The sequence below is a fragment of the Macaca thibetana genome, chromosome 4 (assembly GCF_024542745.1).
Source record: "Macaca thibetana thibetana isolate TM-01 chromosome 4, ASM2454274v1, whole genome shotgun sequence".
NCBI lineage: Eukaryota > Metazoa > Chordata > Mammalia > Primates > Cercopithecidae > Macaca > Macaca thibetana.
In genome coordinates this window covers 154336396-154360922 of record NC_065581.1, presented here as the reverse complement: position 1 = coordinate 154360922, position 24527 = coordinate 154336396, and the positions used below count along the sequence as shown (strand labels likewise).

Sequence of the window (24527 nt, the reverse complement as noted above, 5' to 3'; positions counted from 1 at the left end):
TGCTTTTTTTTTTTTTTTTCCAGAAGGGGTCTTGCTCTGTTGCCCAGGCTGGAGTGCAATGGTGCCTCTCGGCTCACTGCAATCTCTTTCTCCCGAGTTTGAGCGATTCTCCCTGCCTCAGCCTCCCGAGTAGCTGGGATTACAGGAGCCCCGCCACCACATTGGCTAATTTTTGTATTTTTAGTAGAGATGGGGTTTCACCATGTTAGCCAGGTTGGTCTCGAACTCCTGACCTCGGGGGATCCGCCCACCTCAGCCTCCCAAGGTGCTGGGATTACAGGCGTGAGCCACCATGCCTGGCCCTAATTTTGTATTTTTAGTAGAGACAGGATTTCTCCTTGTTGGTCAGGCTGGTCTCAAATTCCTGACCTCAGGTGATCTGCCTTCCTCGGCCTCACCCAGCTGCCTCTCTTTTTTTAAATCATCTTATATTTCATTTCAAAATTTCTTTTCTAGCCGGGTGCCGTGGCTCTCACCTGTAATCCCAACACTTTGGGAGGAAGAAGCAGGTTGAAGTCAGGAATTCAGAACCAGCCTGGCCTACATGGTGAAACCCTATCCCTACTAAAAATACAAAAATTAACCGGTCGTGGTTGCAGGTGCCTGTTGTCCCAGCTACTCAGGAGGCTGAGGCAGGAGAATCACTTGAACCCCAGAGGCAAGGTTGCAATCAGCCAAGATTGGACCACTACACAACCCCAGCCTGGCTGAGAACAGGCCACTGCACTCCATTCTGGGCAACAGGACGAGACTCCATCTAAAAAAAAAAAAAAAAAAAAAAAAACCCTCTTTTCTGGATGAAAATTAAAATGTCCCAGCTCTGTGAAATAAGCATCAGCTTGATAATAGGACTAATCAACTTTGTTTTGAAGCACATTGTATTTATTATATACTTGAAGACATCCAATATTTTCCCATACAGGATTTACTAAAAAATGACAGTAAAAACAACAGAAAAATCTCATAATCCATCAACAGAAAACACTAGCCTAATTTTAAAGATTGAAATTTGTCTACCATGACATGCTTTTGTTATCAGAGTAGAGTAATAGAGTAATACGACTAAAAGATGGAGAGGGGGTGTCTTGGTAACATTTTTTTTTTTTTTTTTTTTTTGAGACGGAGTTTTGCTCTTGTTGCCCTGGCTGGAGTGCAGTGGCTCCATCTTGGCTCACCGCAACCTCCGCCCCCCAGGCTCAATTGATTCTCCTACCTCAGCCTCCCGAGTAGCTGGAATTACAGGCATGCGCCATCACACCCAGCTAATTTTGTATTTTTAGTAGAGATGGGGTTTCTCCATGTTGGTCAGGCTGGTCTCAAAATCCCAACCTCAGGTGATCCTCCCACCTCAGCCTCCCAAAGTGCTAGAATTACAGGCATGAGCCACCACGCCCAGCAGTAACTTTCCTGTAGTTAGACTCTCCTTTACAGAAAGAAAACATGAGGACCAGGTGCAGTGACTTACGCCTGTAATCCCAGCACTCTGGGAGGCTGAAGCAAGAGGAGTGCTTGACCCCGGGATTTAGAGACCAGGGCAACACAGGGAAACCCTTGTCTTAAAAAAAAAAAAAAAAAAAAAGAAAGAGAGATAAAAATTGGCCAGGCATGGTAGCTCACACCTGTAATCCCAGCACTTTAGGAGACCAAGGTGGGTAAATCACTTGAGGCCAGGAGTTTGAGACCAGCCTGGCCAAACATGGCAAAACCCTGTCTCTATTAAAAATACAAAAATTAACTCAGTGTGGTGGTACATACCTGTAGTCCCAGCTACTCAGGAGCCTGAGGCATGAGAATCGCTTGAACCCGGGAGGTGGAGCATGCAGTGAGCTGAGATCGCACCACTGTACTCCAGCCTGGGTGACAGAGTAAAACTCTGTCTCAGAAAAAAACAAAAACTGAAAAATGAAGAAAAAATATGAATAAGGAAGTCCTGGATATGAAAGAAAAAAAATGAATAAGAAAGTCTATGGATATCAAAGATGCCCTCCAATTCCCACTGAATGACTTTTTCAGGATGGCCCCTCATTCAGTGACAAAGTCAAAGTTTGGACACAGCACTGGGTTAAAGGCTGTTCCCATAAAATTTATGTTTACCTGGAACCTGCGAATGTAACCTTTTTGGAAATAGGCTATTTGCAGATGTACTCAAATTAAAATGAGGTTATGCGGGACGAGTGAGGGCCCTCAATCCATTATGATAAGTGTCTGTGAAATAAGAAGAGGAAATTTTGTTAACACAGCTACAGAGAGAAGATGGCCGAGTGGAGACAGAGATTCGAGTTATGCTGCCATAAAGCAAGGACTGCTGTGGCTTGCAGGCAACACCAGAACCTAGAATCTGCACAGAAGGATTCTCCCTTGTGGGCTTCAGAGAGATCATGGCCCTCCAGATATCTTGATTTCAGACTTGTGGCCTCCAGGACTGTGAGCTAATCAGTTCCTGTCATTTTAAGCCACCCAGTTTGTGGCAATTTGTCACAGCAGCCTGAGGAGACTGACGCAGGCATCAATCAAACTCTTCTCATACCCTATCAGGAGGAGGCGGGCAACCCTTCCTTAATCTGGTCAGCATCCTCATCCAACAGAGAGAAGTTTGCTTCTTTTAATTTTTTTTTTAAATTACACAGAGTCTCTGTTGCCCAGACTGGTGTGCAGTGGTGCAATCATAGCTCCCTGCAGCCTTGAACTCCTATGCTAAAGGCCTGAAACTTCTCCTGCCTCATCCTCCTGAGTAATAGGGATTCAGGGGCCATGTCGCCACGTCTGGCTAATTCTATAATTTTTTGGTAGAGACAGGGTCTCACTATGTTACCCAGGCAGGTCTCAAACTCCTGCCTCAAGCAATTCTTCCACCTTGGCCTCCCAAAATGTTGGGATTACAGGCGTGAGCCACTGTGCCTGGCTAGAAGTCTGATTTTGTGTGTGTGTTTGTTTGTTTGTTTGTTTGAGACAGAGTCTCACTCTGTCACCCAGGCTGGAGTGCAGTGGTGCAATCTCAGCTCACTGCAACCTGCACCTCCCAGGTTCAAGTGATTATTGTGCCTCAGTCACCCCAGTAGCTGGGATTACAGGCACCCGCCACCACATCCAGCTAATTCTTGTATTTTTAATAGAGTCGGGGTTTTACCATGTTGGCCAGGCTAGTCTCGAACTCCTGACCTCAAGTGATTTGCACACCTTGGCCTCCCAAAGTGCTGGGATTACAGGCATGAGCCACTGTACCTGGCCTTCAAAATTGGTTCTAATCACATAGTGTTTAACATCACCCCAGCTTGCATAAATTAAGTGCTTAAAAAATGTCACTGTTCATTTATCTTAGACTTATTTGCCAGGGGAAAAATAAAGGATATCCTAGACACAGAATAGTGAATGAATATGCAAAAAAAAAAGTAACAAGTGCAGCTCACTTTAACAATACACTTTTTGAAATGTGCATAAATTGAATTGTTTAAAGTAAAATCAAGAGCTAGAGTTCAAAACAGAACTCTAGCAATCTTCTATAACATAATGAGTTTCTGTTTTGTTTTGTTTTGTTGAGATAGGGTCTCTCTGTTACCCAGGTTGGAGTGCAGTTGTGGGAACGTGGCTCACTGCATCCTCAACCTCCTAGCCTCAGGCAATCCTCCCTACTGAGGATAGGCGTGCACCACCATGCCTGGCTAATTTTTATTATTATTATTATTATTTTATTTATTTTTTTTTTTTTGGAGAAGGAGTCTCTCTCTGTCGCCCAGGCTGGAGTGCAGTGGCACAGTCTCGGCTCACTGCAACCTCTGCCTCCCGGGTTCAAGCAATTCTGCTGCCTCAGCCTCCTGAGTAGCTGGGACTACAGGCACATGCCGCCAAGCCCGGCTAATTTTTTGTATTTAGTAGAGACAGGGTTTCACCGTGTTGCTCAGGCTGTTCTCGACCTCCTGACCTCATGATCCACGCATCTCAGCCTCTTAAAGTGCTGGGATTACAGGCGTGAGCCACTGTACCTGGCCCATAATGAGTTCTTTTTTTTTTTTTTTGAGACGGAGTCTCGCTCTGTCGCCCAGGCTGGAGTACAGTGGCCGGATCTCAGCTCACTGCAAGCTCCGCCTCCCGGGTTTACACCATTCTCCTGCCTCAGCCTCCCGAGTAGCTGGAACTACAGGCGCCCGCCACCTCGCCCGGCTAGTTTTTTGTATTTTTTTAGTAGAGACGGGGTTTCACCGTGTTAGCCAGGATGGTCTCGATCTGCTGACCTCGTGATCCGCCCGTCTCGGCCTCCCAAAGTGCTGGGATTACAGGCTTGAGCCACCGCGCCCGGCCAATGAATTCTTAATATTATGTAGCTATTCATGTTAAAAGGCTTCCTGGTCACCTCCTGCAATATCTGGGAAACATCAGTTTTGGAATCCATAGTCATATCTAATAAAGTCTCATTCTCTTGCCTTATCTTAGAAATAAAATAAAACAATAATCAATACAAAAATTGCTGTCTTTGGTCTCCATACTTTTTCATTTTTACAAGAAACTTCTTACGTAAACCTTACAATGTCAGTGTAAGAGTCACAATATCAGTGTAAGAGTCAATTTTCCTCCCCCCCTCCCTTCCTCCCTTCCTCCCTTCCTTCCTTCCTTTTTCTTTTTTGAGACAGAGTCTCGCTCTGTAGCCCAGGCTGGAGTGCAGTAGCACGACCTCCGCTCACTGTAAGCTCCGCCTCCGGGGTTCACGCCATTCTCCTGTCTCGGCCTCCCTAGTAGCTGGGACTACAGGCGCCCGCCACCACGCCCGGCTTATTTATTTATTTATTTATTTATTTATTTTAGTAGAGACGGAGTTTTACCGTGTTAGCCAGGATGGTCTAGATCTCCTGACCTCTTGATCCGCCCACCTCGGCCTCCCAAAGTGCTGGGATTTCAGGCGTGAGCCACCACGCCCAGCCAAGAGTCAATTTTCATACTCCAACCTAACACTCTGCCTTATAGGTACTCAATAAATATTTTTTTGAATGAACAAACATTTTAATTAATTAGTTCTAAACCTAAGATTATTCTAGGGTGCGGAAGGAACTAACATGAAAAATTCAGAGATATTAGCAACCATATCGGTCTTTCTTTTTTTTTTTAACTTGCATCACTGGCACATCTTTTTTTTTTTTTTTTTTTTTTTTTTTTTTTTTTTTTTTTTTTTTTTTAGTATGTGTGACTCTATTGCAATATTCACTTTGTTGTGGGATGGTCTAAAATTGACTTTGCAATATATTTGAGGTATGCCTGTATACAACAGCATTTCTGTTTTTTCTTTCCTTTTCTTTTCTTTTTGAGACAGAGTCTCACTCTGTTGCCCAGGCTGGAGTACAATGCTGTCATCTTGGCCCATTGCAACCTCCGCCTCTAGGGTTCGAGCAATTCTCCTGCGTCAGCCTTCTGAATAGCCGGGACTACAGGTGTGTACTACCATGTTCAGCTAATTTTTGGGTTTTGTTGTTGTTGCTGTTGTTGTTTTGAGATGGAGTCTCGCTCTGTTGCCCAGGCTGAAGTGCAGTGGCATGATCTTGGCTCACTGCAACCTCCACCTCCCAGGTTCAAGCGATTCTCCTGCCTCAGCCTCCTGAGTAGCTGGGACTACAGGTGCGAGCCACCATGCCCAGCTAATTTTTGTATTTTTTTAGTAGAGACAGGGTTTCACCATGTTGACCAGGATGGTCTGGATCTCTTGACCTCGTGATCTGCCTGCCTCGGCCTCCCAAAGTGCTGGGATTACAGGCATGAGCCACCGCACCTGCCCATTTTTGTATTTTTAGTAGAGACAGGGTTTCACCATGTTGGCCAGGCTGGTCTTGAACTGCTTACCTCAAGTGATCCTCTCACCTCAGCCTCCCAAAGTGCTGGGATTATAGGTGTGAGCCACTGCGCCCAGCCTAACCACATCATTCTTAAACTACCTGACCTTTTGGAACTCACAGTTGAAGCTAGGAATTCTCTATTTTGCCACTCTGTCTACAATCCTCCATTATCTACATAATATTGCAGCTCTTCCCTTATATTGTGGAATGGCTGTGAAGTCGCACAAGGCTCAATGTCAAGTGTCATCTGATACTCCATCGCACAACTAAACCCCATGTCACTTAGCAACATTTCCCTGCCCTGCTCTCTCCGCTCTTGTTGGGAAGCCTGCTCCGAGACTGTGGAACTTAGCAGGGGTGAAGGAATATCCAGTGACTGATGCTTTATGTCCAGGAATTTTCAAAGGCTGTAGATGACTTTTGGTTTTGGGTGGTAGTTTTTGTTTTCTTTCTTACATTTTTTCTTTATTAAAGGATTAGAATTTATAAATAATAGAGTGTACTGCACAATGGAAGATGCAGAACACAAACACATTTAACTAGAATAGTATTCTTTAGCACTGGTGGTGCCGCACCTTTATTGCTAAAGACCTGCTGTTGGGAAATGTGGACACTCCCCTTCTTATACTTCAGGTTACAGCCCTGTCCAGTTAAGCAATACACTACTTCACACTGGAGACCTGAATTTAAATGAGTTACAACTAACTTTTATGTAGGGCAGCAAGGCGCATGAAAAGGAAAACAAATGAGTACAAAGGATAAAAGAATCACTCCTTTCTTTTCTTTCTTTTTTTTGGGGGGGGGGGAGGAAGAGTCTCACTCTGTCACCAAGGCTGGAGTGCAATGGCATGATCTTGGCTCACTGCAACCTCTGCCTCCCAGGTTCAAACAATTCTCCTGCCTCAGCCTCTTGAGTAGCTGGGATTACAGGCACCCGCCATTATGCACGGCTAATTTTTGTATTTTTGTAGAGATGGAGTTTCACCATGTTGGCCCGGCTGGTCTTGAACTCCTGACCTCAGGTGATGTGCCTGCCTTGGCCTCCCAAAGTGCTGGGATTACAGGCGTGAGCCACTGCACTCAGCCCTTTCTTTCTTTTTTGAGTCAGAGTCTCGCTGTTTTACCAAGGCTGGAGTGCAGTGGCGTGATCCCAGCTCACTGTAACCTCTGCCTCTCAGGTTGAAGTGGGAATCACTCCTTTCTATATAACACCTTGGTGTAATTATAATTCTGAGGGGATAAAGCAAATACATAAACACTAGCCTATATGGACAAAGCTAAGCTAAAATTACTGCAAAACCTTGTTCACATAATTGCTTTCTTTAAAAAATTAAGCTATAAAATATCTCTTGGTTAATCAATTAAAGTAGTAATTATAATAATTAAATAGTCGTATGTAATTAAACTCATGGTAAAATACTTAATTTTTTTTTCTTTTTTTTTTTTTTTTGAGACTGAGTTTTGCTCTTGTTGCCCAGGCCGAAGTGCAATGGCATGATCTCAGCTCACTGCAACCTCCGCCTCCTGGGTTCAAGTGATTTTCCTGCCTCAGACTCTGGAGTAGCTGACATTACAAGAGCCTGCCACCACACCTGGCTAATTTTTGTATTTTTAGTAGAGATGGGGTTTCACAGTGTTGGTCAGGCTGGTCTTGAACCCTTGATCTCAAGTGATCCACCCGCCTTGGCCTCCCAAAGTGCTGGGATTACAGGCGTGAGCCACTGTGCCCAGTCGATACTTGAATTTTTAACCACTCAAGGCAGAAATAATTTATTTCCTTTCATCCAAAATGATGATTTTTATTTTTCATCTACCTTTCTTTCATAAGTAATAATTGTAAACAGTATAATCAATACTTATAAATAAATGCATGTTTTTATGATGTCAGAATTAAACATAATTTTTTCTTTTCTTTTTTTCTTTTTTCATACTTCACAGAAGTCATTTTTTTAAAAGCTACTTTAAAAGTATATGTGTTGTGGCTGGGCGTGGTGGCTCACATCTGTAATCCCAGCACTTTGGGAGGCTGAGGCGGGTGGATCACCTGAGGTCAGGAATTCGAGACCAGCCTGACCGACGTGGTGAAACCCCCATCTCTACTAAAAATACAAAAAATTAGCCAGATGTGGTGGTGGGCACCTGTAATCCCAGCTACTCGGGAGGCTGAGGCAGGAGAATCGCTCGAACCTGGGAGGCAGAGGTTGCAGTGAGCCGAGATCACGCCATTGCACTACAGCCTGGGCGACAGAGCAAGACTGTGTCTCCAAAAAAAAAAAAAAAAAAAGTATACATGTTGTAATCTGACTAGATACCAAAGTACCCATAATTATCTGATATGTGCCCATTTAGAAAAGGTATCTACTTTTACACTGGTGACAATAGAATATCCTCTTTAAATGTTTGTATTTCTTTTTGTTTTGTTTTTGAGACAGAGTCTTGCTCTGTTGCCCAGGTTAGTGTGCAATGGCGCGATCTCGGCTCACTGCAACCTCCACCTCCCAGGTCCAAGCGATTCTCCTGCCTCAGCCTCCCAGGTAGCTGGGATTATAGGCGCCCCACCCCAACTCCCGCCCCTACGCCCAGCTAATTTTTGTATTTTTAGTAGAGAAGGGGTTTCACCATGTTGGCCAGGCTTGTTTCGAACTCCTGGCCTCAGGTGATCCGCCCGCCTCGGCCTCCCAAAGTGCTGGAATTACAGGCGTGAGCCACCGCGCCCAGCCAAATGTTTGTAATTCGTACATTTTCTGGAATAAAATTCATTAGTTGAGTTTATATTGAAATGTAGTAATTCCTAGTTTCATAAATTTTATGTATATAACATTTGAAGGATCCTGATTTTTTGCCTTCTTATTACGTAGTGCTAAATACACAGTGTACATGAGATTTTGCCGAGTTGAAAACTGCAATTATGGATTTCAAATAAATAATGCTAAACTAGTTATATGTAAAACGAGAAGGTTAGGTTTATTTATAAATATCTACTTGTATAGATTCTCTTCAGAGTCTCTAATTGCATGACTTAAAATTCTCTCTCTCTCTCTGTTTTGTTTTTTTTTTGAGAGAGTTGTTCAGGCTGTTCTTGAACTCCTGGCCTCAAGGGATCCTCTGGCCTTGGCCTTCCCAAGTGCTAGGATTACAAGCATGAGCTACCATGCCTGGCCTATGTCAGCTTTTTAAGAACCTTGAGATCAAAGAAATAAAAGAAAAATTTCTGAAAATTTCCATATGTACTGAAAACTCTAACTATATACTATATATTAAATCTAGCAAAAAATTGATGGTTGGGAACCTGCAACCAGGATTGAATAGCCTTGTTTTATAGAAGTGTACCAAAACAATTAGAAAACCATAGTAGCTTTTAAACAAAATTTGCTTACAAATTATAGTTTAACACAATTATAAAGTAATAAATGGCATTAAGTTACATAGGTTATGTATCACATGGCTGACCATCTGATGCCTTCCAAAGGCTGCCAAAGCTGCTGCAAACCAGGCTGAGGCTTGAAGAACCCCTGAATCCCTGTATCTAGAAGGATGCAGGTGTCTCTTGTCTAGGACATTTCAAGGAAATATCTTCTCCCTGTTTCCCTGCTCACAACCAATTTACATACGTAACAGGGAATCCGTAGGATCTGGAGGCTCAGAGAAAGGTGCAAAAAGGTAGAGTGACAAAAATGGACTTTTAAAATCTGTTCAGTCAGGTATTCTTTGGTTAACAAGTAGAAGAAAGCTATCCTAACCCAATTTAAAAGGGAATGATCAGCCAGGCGCAGTGATGCATGCCTGTAATCCCAACACTTTGAGAGGCCAAGGAGGGTGGATCACTTGAGTCCAGGAGTTGGAGACCAGCCCTGGCAACATAGCGAGACCCCAACTCCAAAAATAATTAAAAATTTGTCAAGCATAGTGGCACATGCCTGTAGTCCCAGCTACTCTGGAGGCTGTGGTAGGAGGATTAATTGAACCTGGGAGGTTGAGGTTGCACTGAGCCATACTTACACTACTGCACTCCAGCCTGGGCGACAGAGCGAGACCTTGTCTCAAAGAATAAATAAAAATTGATTGATTAATTAATTAAAAGGGGATGATCAGAAATCCAGAGGGGAAGATCACAGATCCCAAGTAGAAGTCACAGATGTCAAAGTTGTCAGACCACTACTCTCTCCACCTTTGCATACACCAAAAAAATGGCTGCCACTGCTCACACTACCTGACTCTCCAGCTCTGGTGTCCTCCACTGAGCTAGTGACTCAAAGTTGAAGTCTCTGGGTTCAAATTAGCAAGCAAAATAATTGGATTGGTGCCCACATAAGCAGCACATACACTAAAATTGGACCAATACAGAGAAGATGAGTATAGTCACTACGCAAGGATGACACCCAAATTTGTGAGGCATCCCATGTTAAGTGGGGAAAAAGTATCTGAATGGATTAGATGTTCTTCTCTGATCCAATCAGCTGCAGCTAGGGAGACAAGGTCTAATGGTAAGTAGCATAGCTGCCCCTGCCAGGGACTCTGTGGCAAGGCAGATTTTCTGAGATGGGGAAGTGGGTAGGGATAAGACAATTAGTATCTCAAATTCCTAGACACCAAATAGGCTGAAATGGACTTTCTGAGTTGGACTTTTTCATCTCTATCTCTCGAGTTGGAGGTTCAGGCTCTGCAGGGAAGAAGCGTCAAATCATATCAGCTTATTCTCCTTATTCCAAAAAAGGCAGGATTTCGGTGTGTGGCACATATAGCTTGGTTATTAAAAATTGGAGTGGTCTGACCGGGCACGGTGGCGCACACCTGTAATCCTAGCACTTTGGGAGGCCAAGGCAGGGTGATCACTTGAGGTCAGGAGTTCAAGACCAGCCTGGCCAATATAGTGAAACCCCATCTATACTAAAAATACAAAAGTTAGCTGGGTTTAGTGGTGGGCACCTGTAATCCCAGCTACTTGGGAGGCTGAGGAAGGAGAATTGCTTGAACCCAGGAGGTAGAGGTTGCAGTGAGCCAAGATCACGCCACTGTACTTCAGCCTGGGCAACAAAGAGAGAGTCTGTCTCAAAAAAAATAAATAAATAACCAACTAAAACCTGTGTCCAGATAACAGAATAGCTTTTGTTCTTCAGCTCCACATAAAAATATCACTATAGCCAGGCACAGTGGCTCACACCTGTAATCACAACACTTTGGGAGACCAAGGCAGGCAGATCACCTGAGGTCGGGAGTTGTAGACCAGCCTGACCAACATGGAGAAATCCTGTCTCTACTAAAAATACAAAATTAGCTGGGCGTGGTGGTGCATGCCTATAATCCCAGCTACTCAGGAGGTTGAGGCAGGAGAATCGCTTGAACCTGGGGAAGCGGAGGTGTGGCAAGCCGAGATTGTGCCATTGCACTCCAGCCTGGGCAACGAGTGAAACTCTGTCTCAAAAAAAGAAAAAAAGAAAAAAATATAATATATATATATATATATATATATATATATCACTACAGATTGATTGATTGATTGAGTTAGAAACAGAGTCTGGCTCTGTCACCCAGGCTGGAATGCAGTAGACTGATGATAGCTTACTATCGCCTAGAACATCTGAACTCAAGCTGTCCTTCCCCTCAGCCTCCCGAGTAGCTGGGACTACAGGCGCTTGCCACCACGCCCCCAACAACTTTTTTTTCTTTTTGGTAGAGATAGGGTTTTGCTATGTTGTCCAGGCTGGTCTCAAACTCCTGGACTCAAGTGATCCTCCCATCTTGGCCTCCCAATGTGCTGGGATTACAACTGTTAGCCACCATGCCCAGACCACATAAAACTATCCGGAGAGGAGCGTGTCCCAGACCCGCGCCCACCAGGCGGTCCCGTCCCCTCCCATCCCATCCCACCCCACCGCCGCGCCCGCCAGGCATGAGCTCCAGGCAGTTCAACAAGGACTCCTCGTACCGGCTGTCCGCCGAGGTCAAGAACTGGCTCCTGTGCTAGAAGGAGGCAGAGCTCTGCAGCTGGATCCAGGGACTCACCGGCCTCTCCATCGGCCCCGACTTCCAGAAGGGCCTGAAGGACAGGACTGTCTTAGGCACACTCATCAACAAGCTACAGCAGAGCTCAGTTCCCAAGATCAACCGCTCCATGCAGAACTGGCACCAGCTAGAAAACCTCTCCAACTTCATCAAGCCCATGGTAGGGAAGGCATGAACACTGTGGACTTGTTCGAAGCCAGCGACCTGTTTGAGAGTGGGAACATGAGGCAGGTGCAGGTGTCTCTTCTCGCCCTGGTGGGGAAGGCCAAGACTAAGAGGCTGCAGAGCGGGGTGGACATCGGCCTTAAGTACTGGGAGAAGCAGAAGCAGAATTTCGACGATGCCACCATGAAGGCTGGCCAGTGCGCCATCGGGCTGCAGATGGGCACCAACAAATGCACCAGCCAGTCGGGTATGACTCCGACGGCACCAGGAGGCATCTCTACAACCCCAAGAACCACCTCCTGCCCCGCATGGACCACTCAACCATCAGCCTCCAGATGGGTACAAACAAGTGTGCCAGCCAGGTGGGCATGACAGCCCCCGGCACCCAGTTGACACCAAGCTGGGAACCGACAAGTGTGACAACTCCTCCATGTCCCTGCAGATGGGCTACACGCAGAGTGCCAAGCAGAGCGGCCAGGTCTTTGGCCTGGGCCGGCAGATATAGGACCCCAAGTTCTGCCCTTAAGGCACAGTGGCCAACGGGGCTCCCTCGGGCGCCAGCGACTGCCCGGGCCTGATGGAGGTCCCTGAATATCCGCCTTACTTCCAGGAGGAGGCTGGCTACTGAGGCTCCCAGCACGCTCTCTCCCCACAACGTCTGCCCGTCTGAGTTTTTGGGTTTTTCTGTGTTTTCGTCTTTCTTTTTTCTTAAGCTGTTCAGTGTTGCCAATCAACCCAGAGTCTGTGAGTGGCGGTATGGGATCAGGGAGCAGGTCTTTTTCCCCCTTGCCTTGGTCCTTCGTAGGACTGAGCCACCGGGCTATGGGGGAAGGGGTCAAAGCCGTATCCCATATGTGTAGGGTGAGGGTCTCTGCCGGCAAGTCCAGGCTGTGGGCCAAGCTGTGCTGGGGAGAAGAGACTTAGGCTTGGAGGGAACCAGTCCCGGAAGGTTTCCGGTTGCCTTGTCTCTTCCCCATTTTGTCAGCCTATCAGTTTGTGGTTTCTGTACCCGCAGAAGTTTCAGGAAGTATTAACAAAAGAAAAATACTTCTTTTTTTTTCCCCCGAGGAATGGGGCAGGGACAGTGGAGAGAGTGCTGGGAAATGAGTCCCCTGGGAAAGGGGGCCTGGCCACCATGCTAAATATCTCAGGCTGCCAAGTGGCTGCATTTCCCTAGCACCCTCAGACCAACAGACCTCAGACCCTCAGACCTGCCCCAGGGCCGGTGGAAAGGGGGGCCCGTACAATGAAGTGGAATTCTGCGTTGTTGGGGCTAAGCCTGACCCCCTCTCCATGCTAACCACCCCCCTCCACTATGGCCTCAGTCAGTTTTGTTGATGTTGTTGTTGTTCTTGCCCAGGCTGGAGTGCAGTGGCAAGATCTTGGCTCACTGCACCTTCACCTCCCTGGCTCAAGGGATTCTCCTGCTTCAGCCTCCCAAGTAGCTGGGACTGTAGGTGCTCCACCACGCCTGGCTAATTTTTGTATTTTTATTAGAGATGGAGTTTCACCATGTTGGCCAGGCTGGTCTCAAACTCCGGGCCTCAGGTGATCCACCCACCTCAGCCTCCTCAAGTGCTGGAATTATAGGTGTGAGCCACCATGCCCGGCCCCTCAGTAGGTTTTAAGGAGCCTCCAGCCCTCCTTCTCCCCTTCTGGGCCTGACCAGCTATACTGCTCCATCTCCCCTGGCCATACGCCCTACCAAGTACTACACAGGGACCCCCACCCAGGAGCCCTGCCCCATGAGATAATGTGAAATATGACTGTGGACCAAACGCAGTAAAACCTCTGTAAGAAGAAAAAAAATGTGTGTGTGTGTGTGTGTGTGTGTGTGTGTGTGTGTATCTCCTGAGAGAGAATATATTTATACTCATAGTTTATTATTCCAATTATTCAAGTTTTTATCTTTCTCAAATAAGAAGAGTGCAGAATAAGCCAGAAACAGAAGTTAAATAATTTAATATTTTCATTCTATTGCCCTAATTATAATACCATTCTATATTATTAAAAACACACACACACACCAGGCAAGGTGGCTGACGCCTGTAATCCTAGCAATGTGGGAGGCCAAGGTGGAAGGATCACCTGAGATCAGGAGTTCGCGATCAACCTGCCCAACATGGTGAAACCCCGTCTCTACTAAAAATACAAAAATGAGCCAGATGTGGTGGCATGTGTCCGTAAGTCCCAGCTACTTGAGAGGCTGAGGTAGGAGAATCCCTTGAACATGGGAGGTAGAGGTTGCAGTGAGCCAAGATCATGCCACTGCACTCTAGCCTGGGTGACAGAGCGAGACTCCATCTCAGAAAAAAGCAAAAACAAAACAACAACAAAACACACACACACATACACACACACAGAACAATCACATTTTACTTCTGATTTTTAAATTTGTGGTGATCCCTTCCTTTTATTAATTGGCTGGTCGGGCGCAGTGGCTCAGGCCTGTAATCTCAGCACTTTGAGAGGTCAAGGCGGGTGGATCACTTGAGGTCAGGAGTTCAGGCAAAATGGTGAAACCCAGTCTCTACACAAAACACAAAAATTAGCCAGGTGTAGTGACGTGTGCCTGTGGTCCCAGCTGCTCAGGAAGCTGAGGTGGGAGGATCGCTTGAACCCAGGAGGCAGAGGTTGCACTGAGCCGAGATCGTGCCACTGCACTCCAGCCTGGGCAACAGAGTGAGACTCCGTCTCAAAAAAATAAAATAATGAAATAAAATAAAATAAAATAGGCCGGGCACAGTGGCTCACTTCTGTAAACCCAGCACTTTGGGAGGCCAAAGTGGATGGATCACCTGAGGTAAGGAGTTTGAGACCAGCCTGGTCAACATGGTGAAACCCCGTCTTTACTAAAAACACAAAAATTAGCCAGGCGTGGTGGTACATGCCTGTGATCCCAGCTACTCGGGAGGCTGAGGCAGGAGAATCACTGGAACCTGGGAGGCGGAGGTTGCAGTAAGCCAAGGTCACGCCACTGCATTCCAGCCTCTTGCTCTTGCAACAGAGCGAGACTCCATTGCAAAAATATATTAATAAATAAAATAAAACAAATTGAAAAATAGAATAATAATATTTTCCAAATGTTAAAGGTGTTGCTCCATTGTCTTTAAGCTTCCAATGTTGCTGTTGCGAAGTTCAATGCATTTTGATTCTTTGTCCTTTGATTGTGACCTATTAAACATTTAAAATCTTTTTCTTTTTTTTTTTTGAGATGGAGTCTTGCTTTGTTGCCCAGGCTGGAGTGCAGTGGCATGATCGCAGCTCACTGCAAACTCCACCTCCCAGTTTCAAGTGATTCTCGCAGGAGTAGCTGGGACTACAGGCAAGTGCCACCACGCTTCTCTAATTTTTTTATTATTTTATAGAGATAGAGTCTCATTATGTTGCCCAGTCTCCAATTTTTAAAAAATCTCAGCAATCCTAGCTTTAATTTCCTAGCATTCTTTTTTAGTTCTTTGAATTCTCCTCATTCACAGTATTCTGGTTTTGTGTGATTGTTCTGTTTTTTTGTTTTTTGTTTTTTTTAATAGATAGAGTGCTTTCTCTTATTTGTATGGGATATAATAATGGTCTTATCCTTGGAAGTTTCCTTCTACTTCCTGCATTATTTCTGTTTCCTCTGGTTTCCTTTTTTGCCTATTTAACTTTTTTTTTTTTTTTTTTTGGAGACAGAGTCTTGCTTTGTTGCCCAGATTGGAGTGCAGTGTTGAGATCTCAGTTCACTGCAACCTCTACGTCCCAGATTCAAGCAATTCTTATGACTCAGCCTCCCGAGTAGCTGGGATTACTGGCTCGCATCACCACGCCTGGCTAATTTTTGTATTTTTAGTAGAGGCGGCAAGTTTCACCATGTTGGCCAGCCTGGTCTTGAACACCTGGCCTCAAGTGATCTGCCTGCCTCGGCCTCCCAAACTGCTGGGATTACAGGTGTGAACCACTGCATTCAGCCTATTTACTTTAGTTTCTCTTTCTCTCTTTAATGTTGAAAGCTCTCCTCAAATATCTGACACTTGACATTAGTATTTAAGCTTGAAGCATTACAAACGGATGGTAAACTCTTGACTTGTGGACTTGTGGTCCTCACGATAGGAAAACCAAGTTCGGTTTTTTAAGTTGGAATGAGTCTTGACTGTAGATACACACGTCTTTTACTTAGGGCTACTTCACTTCTACAAAGTAGAAGCTTCCTAACTCTGGGAAACATAAACCTGATTCTGCTTTTTTTTTTTTTTTTAGACAGAGTCTCACTCTGTTGCCCAGGCTGGAGTGAAGTGGCGCAATCTCAGCTCATTGAAACCTCCACCTCCTGGGCTCAATCAATTCTCTTGTCTCAGCCTCCTGAGTATCTGAGATCACAGATCTTGTTGCCCAGGCTGGAGCGCAATGGTGTGATCTCGATTGACTGCAGCCTCTGCCTCCTGGGTTCAAGCGATTCTCCTGCCTCAGCCTCTGGAGTAGGTGGGATTACAGGTGTGCGACACCATGCCCAGCTAACTTTGTATTTTTATTAGAGACGGGCCAGCCTGGTCTTGAACTCCTGATCTCAGGTGATCTGCCCACCTTGGCCTCCCAAAGTGCTGGGATAACAGCGTGAGCCCCCACACCCAGCCTGAGTTACCACTAATTTTAAGAAGATAAACATTATAAATGATGAAAAATTAACAGAGTAAATAAAGTTTTTGTAAATATACAAAAGGAACCTGTACACTTCTCAAAAGGCCTTTAAAAAATATCTCTGCAGGAAGAACTGATTCTCCTGCAGAGAATCATTAAAGTGAAACAGTTAATGTTGATGAAGCTACAAAATTAATGGCTCAGCTGTAATACAGTGGTGAAGCATCTAATTCCCCCAAAAGACCAATAAATTATAAATGTTTTATATAAAAAAACTTACTATGAGCAATAAACTCAGTAACTGAATTTGTATAAATATTTGTCCTCAGAAAACATGGGCTTTTAAATTTCAATCTGACAGATGTTTTGAGATAGTGATTTGTGGGACTCTAATCATGGGGTCAGACCCCAATAATACTGATTAATGGGACCCCTTAACTTTCTAACTTTGTCTACCAGTGGCCTAGAAAGACTAGGGAAGTTTTGGGAGTTTTGGGGACTTCATTTTGTAAACTCTAACTAGCATCACCCCTAGACCCAGCAGGAGGGGCCCCTGCCCTTAACCCTGCATGTCACAAATAAATGCCAAAATGTGTTTATTAAATGACACACAGATACCTTTGTTACTTGGAATCCAGCATACAGGCTGGCATTGTATGACTTGCAAACTTAAACATCCACTCCTGGAAATAACACCTATTAGACCCCAAGGAAACACTTCACATCACTTGTTCTATGTCTACAAAACAAAAGGGAACCGAATACAAATGCCATGGTTTCTGCTGCTGTTGAAGTAGGAGAAAGACCTTGCTTCGGAATGTGGGGAGGATTCTGAACAGCAGAAACAGTTAGATAAGAGAAAAGACAAAATAATTAGCTTGTCAAGTAAATTCTTCCTCTCAGTGTGAAAGCAATAGCTTTTGGCTTAACAGAGTATCTTTTCCTAGTGTCAAGCATTTTCTTTTTTTTTTTTTTTTTTTTTTTTTTTTGTTTTTTTTTTTTGAGACGGAGTCTCGCTCTGTCACCCAGGCTGGAGTGCAGTGGCCGGATCTCAGCTCACTGCAAGCTCCGCCTCCCGGGTTCACGCCATTCTCCTGCCTCAGCCTCCCGAGTAGCTGGGACTACAGGCGCCCGCCACCTCGCCCGGCTAAGTTTTTGTATTTTTAGTAGAGACGGGGTTTCACTGTGTTAGCCAGGATGGTCTCGATCTCCTGACCTCGTGATCCGCCCGTCTCGGCCTCCCAAAGTGCTGGGATTACAGGCTTGAGCCACCGCGCCCGGCGTGTCAAGCATTTTCTTGCTTTTCTTAGGACACCAGAGATGCTCACAAATTAGGATGAAATTTCAGATGGGTAGCTGAGAAACATTCTGCAAAACTGAGCACTTTTATATTATTCTTAAATGTTTGTATAGATGTAACAAAGTGTGATACTGATTCTTTACATTTGCAGCAAAAGTGACACGGAATGTTAGAATTGCAGATAGTTTTTTGTTTGTTTGTTTTCTTGAGTCTCACTCTGTCACCCAGTCTGGAGCATAGTGGCGTGATCTTGGCTCATTGCAACCTCCACCTCCCAGGTTCGAGCAATTCTCTTGCCTCAGCCTCCCCAGTAGCTGGGATTACAGGCATGTGCCACCATGCCTGGCTAATTTTTGGATTTTTTTAGTAGACACGGGGTTTCACCATGTTGGCCAGGCTGGTCTTGAACCCCTGACCTCAGGTTATCTATCCACCTCAGCCTCCCAAAGTGTTGGGATTACAGGCATGAGCCACTGTGCCCAGCTCGAATTGCAGATAGTTTAATTTTATTAAAATGTTTAATAAACTTTCATTTTCTTTTTTTCTTTCTTTCTTTGTTTTTTTTTGTTTGTATGTGTGTGTGTGTGTGTGTATGTGTGTTTGAGATGAAGTCTCACTCTGTTGCCCAAGCTGGAGTGCAATGGTGCAATCTTGGCTCACTGCAACCTCTACCTCCTGGGTTCAAACAATTCTCCTGCCTCAGCCTCCTGAGTAGCTGGGATTACAGGTGCCTGCCACCACGCCCAGCTGATTTTTGAATTTTCAGTAGAGATGAGGTTTCACCATGTTGGCCAGGCTGGTCTTGAACTCCTGACTTCAGGTGATCTGCTCGCCTGGCCTCCCAAAGTGCTGGGATTACAGGCGTGACCCATTGTGCCTGGCCTTCATTAAATTTTCAAAAAATTAAATTAAAAAACTTTAGCCTTATCTACATAATTTTAATTTTATGTTTTGTTATTAATTTTAGTTCATTTATTGATTGTTTTAAAGTTTTAATAGATAATCAAGGTTAGAGGAAATATAGTTTTTGGAAATATCTCAAAATAATTTCCTGATTATTTTACAATTTCCATAAAATAATGTAAATGTAATATAAAATGGAAATGTAAAGGTTTTTTATCATTCACTTTAATGCATATTTTATACACTGTAGGGATCAAAGGAGCGCTTTCCCCTTGACCCTCTGAGGGTTCACTGAAAATCGTCATGAGGCAGTTTAATGGAAGAACAGGCATACAAATTTATTTAACAAGTACATAACGAGCACAAGAGGAAAATCACAGAGTCATTCCCCACCCACATTGTGATTCAGAAGCTTATAGACCACGCTAGCAAAACAGGTTGTGGAAGTAGGGAAAAGAATTCTGTTACTAGGGAGAATGAATGGATTAGGGAACAGAGATTAAATTGTACATGATCCTGTGAAAAGCTATGTTCAGGAAAGCTACATTCCTGGTCTTCCAGGGAGGAGAAAAAAATTAATTTTTTTTGATGGTCTAGATCTTAGGAAGATAAAGAAACTCCTATTTTACAGAGGGTGGGGGTAGGGAGAGGTGTAAGTCAGAGAGACCTTGAGGCTTCCTCAGTTCACCGAGCCATATATGGTGGTATCGGTTTCTGAGCTCCAACAATACTTTCTTTTTTATTTTTTCTTTGAGACAGAGTTTCGCTCTTGTTAACCAGGCTGGAGTGCAATGGTGCAATCTTGGCTCACTGCAACCTCCGCCTCCCCGGTTCAAGCGATTCTCCTGCCTCAGCCTCCCAAGTAGCTGGGATTACAGGCGCCCAACACCACACCCAGCTAATTTTTTGTATTTTTAGTAGAGGCTGGGTTTCACCATGTTGACCAGGTCAAACTCCTGACCTCAGGTGATCCACCTACCTCGGCCTCCCAAAGTGTTGGTATTACAGGTGTGAACCACCGCGCCCAGCCTCCAACAACACTTTCTAAACAATTACTTTTTCTTTCTTTCTTTCTTTCTTTCTTTTTTTTTTTTTTTAGAGACAGTCTCACTCTCTTGTCCAGGCTGGAGTACAGTGGCTCAAACATAACTCACTGTAACCTCAAATTCCTGGGTTCCGAGCAATCCTCCTGCTTCAGCTTCCCAATTAGTTGAGACTACAGGCATAAGCCACTGTGCTAGCCCAATTACTTTTTTAATCATTTAAATGACAGAATAAGTATAGTTGAGATTATAACATAAAAAGTAAATACATAAAAAGAAAATACAGGCCAGGTGCAGTGGCTCACGCCTGTAATCCCGGCACTTTGGGAGGCTGAGACGGGGGATCACTTGAGGTCAGGAGTTAGAGACCAGTCTGGTCAACATGGCGAAATCCCATCTCTACTAAAAATACAAAAATTAGCCAGGCATGTTGGCAGGTGCCTGCAGTCCCAGCTACTCCAGAAGCTGAAGCTTCAGAATCGCTTGAACCTGGGAGGCAGAGGTTGCAGTGAGCCAGATCATGCCGTTGCACTCCAGCCTGGGCAACAAGAGGGAAACTCTGTCTCAAAAAAACAAAACAAAACAAAACAAAAGAAAATTAATGTAATTCAATGTAATCTGAGGCATTACCGTGTTGTTTCTTTCTCCATTACTTTAGCTTCTATTTCTTCTGTATTTTGCAGTAACAATACTGTATCTTTACATGTTGTTTTACAGTTTCTTTTTTTTCTTCTTCTTCTTTTTTTGAGACACAGTTTCACTCTTGTTGCCCAGGCTGGAATGCAATGGCACGATGCTCACCGAGATGCTCACCGCAACCTCCGCCTGCTGGGTTCAAGTGATTCTCCTGCCTCAGCCTCCCCAGTAGCTGGGATTACAGGCATGTTCCACCACGCCCGGCTGATTTTGTATTTTTAGTAGAGACAGGGTTTCTCCATGTTGGTCAGGCTGGTCTCGAACTCCCGACCTCAGGTGATCCGCCCATCTTGGCCTCCCAAAGTGCTGGGATTACAAGTATGAGCCACCGCACTCGGCCCACAGTTTCTAAAACACTTTTCTCACTTACAGTCTCTGAAGCCCCACAACAGCCTTGGGCAGTAAAACTTGCATTGACATTAGAGAAAATCATGTTTTCTTTTTCTTTCTTCTTTTTTAAATAGAGATGGGGGTCTTACTATGTTACCCAGGCTGGTCTTGAACTCCTGGGCTTAAAGCAATCCTCCCGCCTCAGCCTCTCAAAGGGATGGGATTACAGGCATTAGCCACTGTGCCTGGCCAAGAAAACCATGTTTTCAACACCATCAATGTGACAGATTTGTGAAACCAGAGGAACGCTGGTAAACATTTAACAACTGGTGTTTAACAATCACCCAGCTGAGGGTATGGAGAACCCTGATTATAGTTTGCCAATTTCACTGATGTAAATAGTCACAACATGGCTAATTTCAAACCACCACTGTGATGTCAACTGACTCCCCAAATTTCTGAGAGTGTAATGATTAGCTCTCACAAACAGTAGGAAGCCAGTTCCAGCACACTACTTGGTCACTTTACATTGAATCTAAGGCCAGGTATGGTGGCTCATGCTTGTAATGCCAGCATTCTGGGAGGTTGAGGTGGGCAGATCATCAGTCCAGGAGTTCAAGACCAGCCTGGGGAACATGGTGAAACCTGGTCTCTACTAAAAATACGAAAATTAGCCAGGCGTGGTGGCGCTTGCCTGTAGTCCCAGTTACGTGGGAGGCTGAGGTGGGAGGATCACTTGAGCCCAGGGAAGTTGAGGCTGCAGTGAGTCAAGATGGAGCCACTGCACCCCAGCCTGGGTGACAGAGTGAGACCCTGTCTCAAAATAAAAACAACAAAACAAGTTTCCATATCTTGTTTTTATAAGGAAAGTAGTTTTTGTCCCTTTCTTTTTTTCCTCTTCTTCCAGGCTAGACTGTGGACAGATTAAGTCAGCTTCAATAATGAGAATAAAGATTTTACTCTATGGTCAAAATGGGTTAGAAGGAACCTGGTTCCCTGAATGATCTCATGGAACAGAGCTGCCCACTGACCCTAGACTACCTGCCTACCTCTGTACTGTTATGTGAGAGAGAAATAAACCTTAATCTTTGAGTTATTGTATTTGGGGATCTCTTTGCTATAGTAGCTTAGTGACTTCTCAGAAGAGGCAACATTTAAGCTAAGATGTAAATGACAAGAATGAACAAGCCATACCAAAAGGGAGAGAAAGAGCATTTCAGATAAATGAAAATGACCTAAAGGGAGACAGGTCAGTATGGATGGAGTACAGAGAGTGAATGGTAGAGATGAGGTTGGAGGATAATTAATGCAGGATCAAATCACATAAGGATTTGAAGGCCAGGGTAAGAAATTTTTATTTTAAGTGTAATGGGAAACCACTGGAGAATTTTAATAAGTGTCATAATTGGGCTTATGTTTTAAAAACATCATTCCATCTTGGGCTATGGAGACATTTAAAAAAATGAAAACAAAAAACAATCACTCTAGCTGCTCTGTGTTAAATCAAGTGAGGTGGCAAAGTGAAGACAAACACTACTATAGTTAGAAAGCTACAGTCACAGTTCAGGGGAGCTAATTTTGTGCTCTGAACTAGGATGGTGGTATAAATGAAGGTAGAGAGATCAAATTCTTGAAATGTTTTAGAAATATCAACAAGGCTAATTATGAGTTGGATGTAGGACAATGCAGGAAAGAGTGGAATCATTGATGATTCTGAGTTTAAGCAACTGCTATTTAACGAGGTGATTTGTTGTGTAAAGAGTGGACCATAAAGAGGTAAGAAGAGATAAGAGTGGAGACAAAGAGGTCAGCGGGAAGCTTGAGTTGAGGACAGCTGAGTTTTTGTTAATTTGTTTTTGCTTTTGTGGGGAGGAGGCAGATTTTGCTGTGAACAGCTCTTTTCTAGTAATGTTAGCTTCTATGTGCTTGTTAGGCATTCAAGTAGTCAGGCAAGTGTCTCAAAGGTCTGAAATTCAAGGAAGATGTCTGGGCTGGAGATATGAATTTGAAAATCATTAATATTATGAGCGGGTCATAAAGCCATAGACTGGATGATGTAGGTCATCTAGGGAGAAAATGTATGTAGAAAAGAGGGCAGAGGCATAGCCAAGAGCACTGAAGCATTGGGAAGAAAATTCCAAGGAAAACCAAAAAAGAGAGATGTCAGGAAAGACTGGAGACTTGCTTCTAGAAGGCAGGCATAGTTAATTGTGTCACAAGCTATTGAAAGATTGAGTAAATGGGGATTGAGACCATTTACTGGTCTCAATGGCTTTGGCAACCACTGGCTTTGGCAAGAAGTGGGCTTTGAGAAGTGCCATTTCAGTCAAGTGCTAGGAATAAACACCCATCTGGAGAATTTGAAGGAGAGATGAGGAGGTAGGGACCACAAGTATAGACATGTCTTTACATCTTTTAGGGAGTTTTGCTGTTAAGGGAAGCAGAGAAATTGGGTGATAGCTGAAGGTAGAAGTGGGGTCAAGTAAGGATTTTTTAAAATTTGAGTAAGATCTTACTAGGAATGATTACCAAAGAGAATAAAGGGAAGGAGTACAATCAGAGGTATCTTAAGAAGGCCTAGTGAATGGGAGTCCTTTAAGTAAGTGTTTTGTGTGCAAAGTGCTATAGCGAATGAGGCATTTTTATTTTTATTTATTTTTATTTATTTATTTATTTATTTATTTATTTTGGGATGGAGTTTCGCTCTTGTTGCCCAGGCTAGAGTGTAATGGTGCGATCTCAGCTCACTGCAACCATCACCTCCCAGGTTCAAGCGATTCTCCCGCCTCACCCTCCCTAGTAGCTGGGATTACAGGCATGTGCCACCATGCCTGGCTAATTTTGTAATTTTAGTGGAAACGAGGTTTCTCCATGTTGGTCAGGCTGGTCTCAAACTCCCAACCTCAGGTGATCCACCTGCCTCCCAAAGTGCTGGGATTACAGGCATGAGCCACTGCGTCCAGCCAAGGCATGTTTAAAAAACTGGAAGTGTGGGGGAAAAATGGTCACTATTGATAGAAATGGGGCTGAGAAAGGAAATCATTTTAGAAACAATGATAAATGTATTTTTGACATATTGAGTTCAGGAAAATATTTAAGCAAAGATTAACCAACTTAGTACAAGGGATTTTTATTTTTATTATTTCTATGATCCGAAGAGAAACCAGAGTATACAAGGAATTTTGAGCTTCAAGATAACAAGAAAAATGATATATTTGACAAAGGACGAATCCAGTTGGTAGACTCTATTTAAATTATCCTGTATCAAATTAACAAGGATTTACTTTGCCAAGATTCTTGGCACTTTTATATTAAGTTAAATTGCACTGGGAAAAAAGTATAATAGTAGTTGAGAAGCAACTAATTATAAGCAATTATAAGCCAAATTATGTTTATACCACAATTAGTGTTTGAGGTGGTTTAGTAGGTAGATTCTTCAATAAGCAACCATCAAATAATTGAATAGCTTGTAAAACACAGAAATACTTCTTTTATCTTTATTCCAAGTAGAGTAACCACATTCTTTTATCATTATAAAATAAGCAACATTTATTATCTTTTGTCCCAATCCGCAGTTTGAGTTGGATGCTTATAAAACACGGCAAGAGGGCTGGGCGCGGTGGCCTCCCAGCACTTTGGGAGGCCGAGGTGGCC

General features: G+C 44.1%; 2 protein-coding genes, 1 non-coding gene and 1 pseudogene across 3 annotated transcripts in view; 3 read left to right on the top strand and 1 right to left on the bottom strand.

The window, feature by feature from the left end:
- Positions 1-24527, bottom strand: part of REV3L (REV3 like, DNA directed polymerase zeta catalytic subunit) — a 659986-nt gene that overhangs the window by 30209 nt on the left and 605250 nt on the right. The window lies entirely within an intron of this gene.
- Positions 1-24527, top strand: part of GTF3C6 (general transcription factor IIIC subunit 6) — a 1097326-nt gene that overhangs the window by 972336 nt on the left and 100463 nt on the right. The gene's annotated exons all lie outside the window — the stretch shown is intronic.
- LOC126954001 (U6 spliceosomal RNA) lies at positions 10117-10223 on the top strand. The gene has a single exon (XR_007725466.1). It is a non-coding gene; the product is annotated as a U6 spliceosomal RNA (small nuclear RNA).
- On the top strand, positions 11707-12612 carry LOC126953605 (calponin-2-like; annotated as a pseudogene).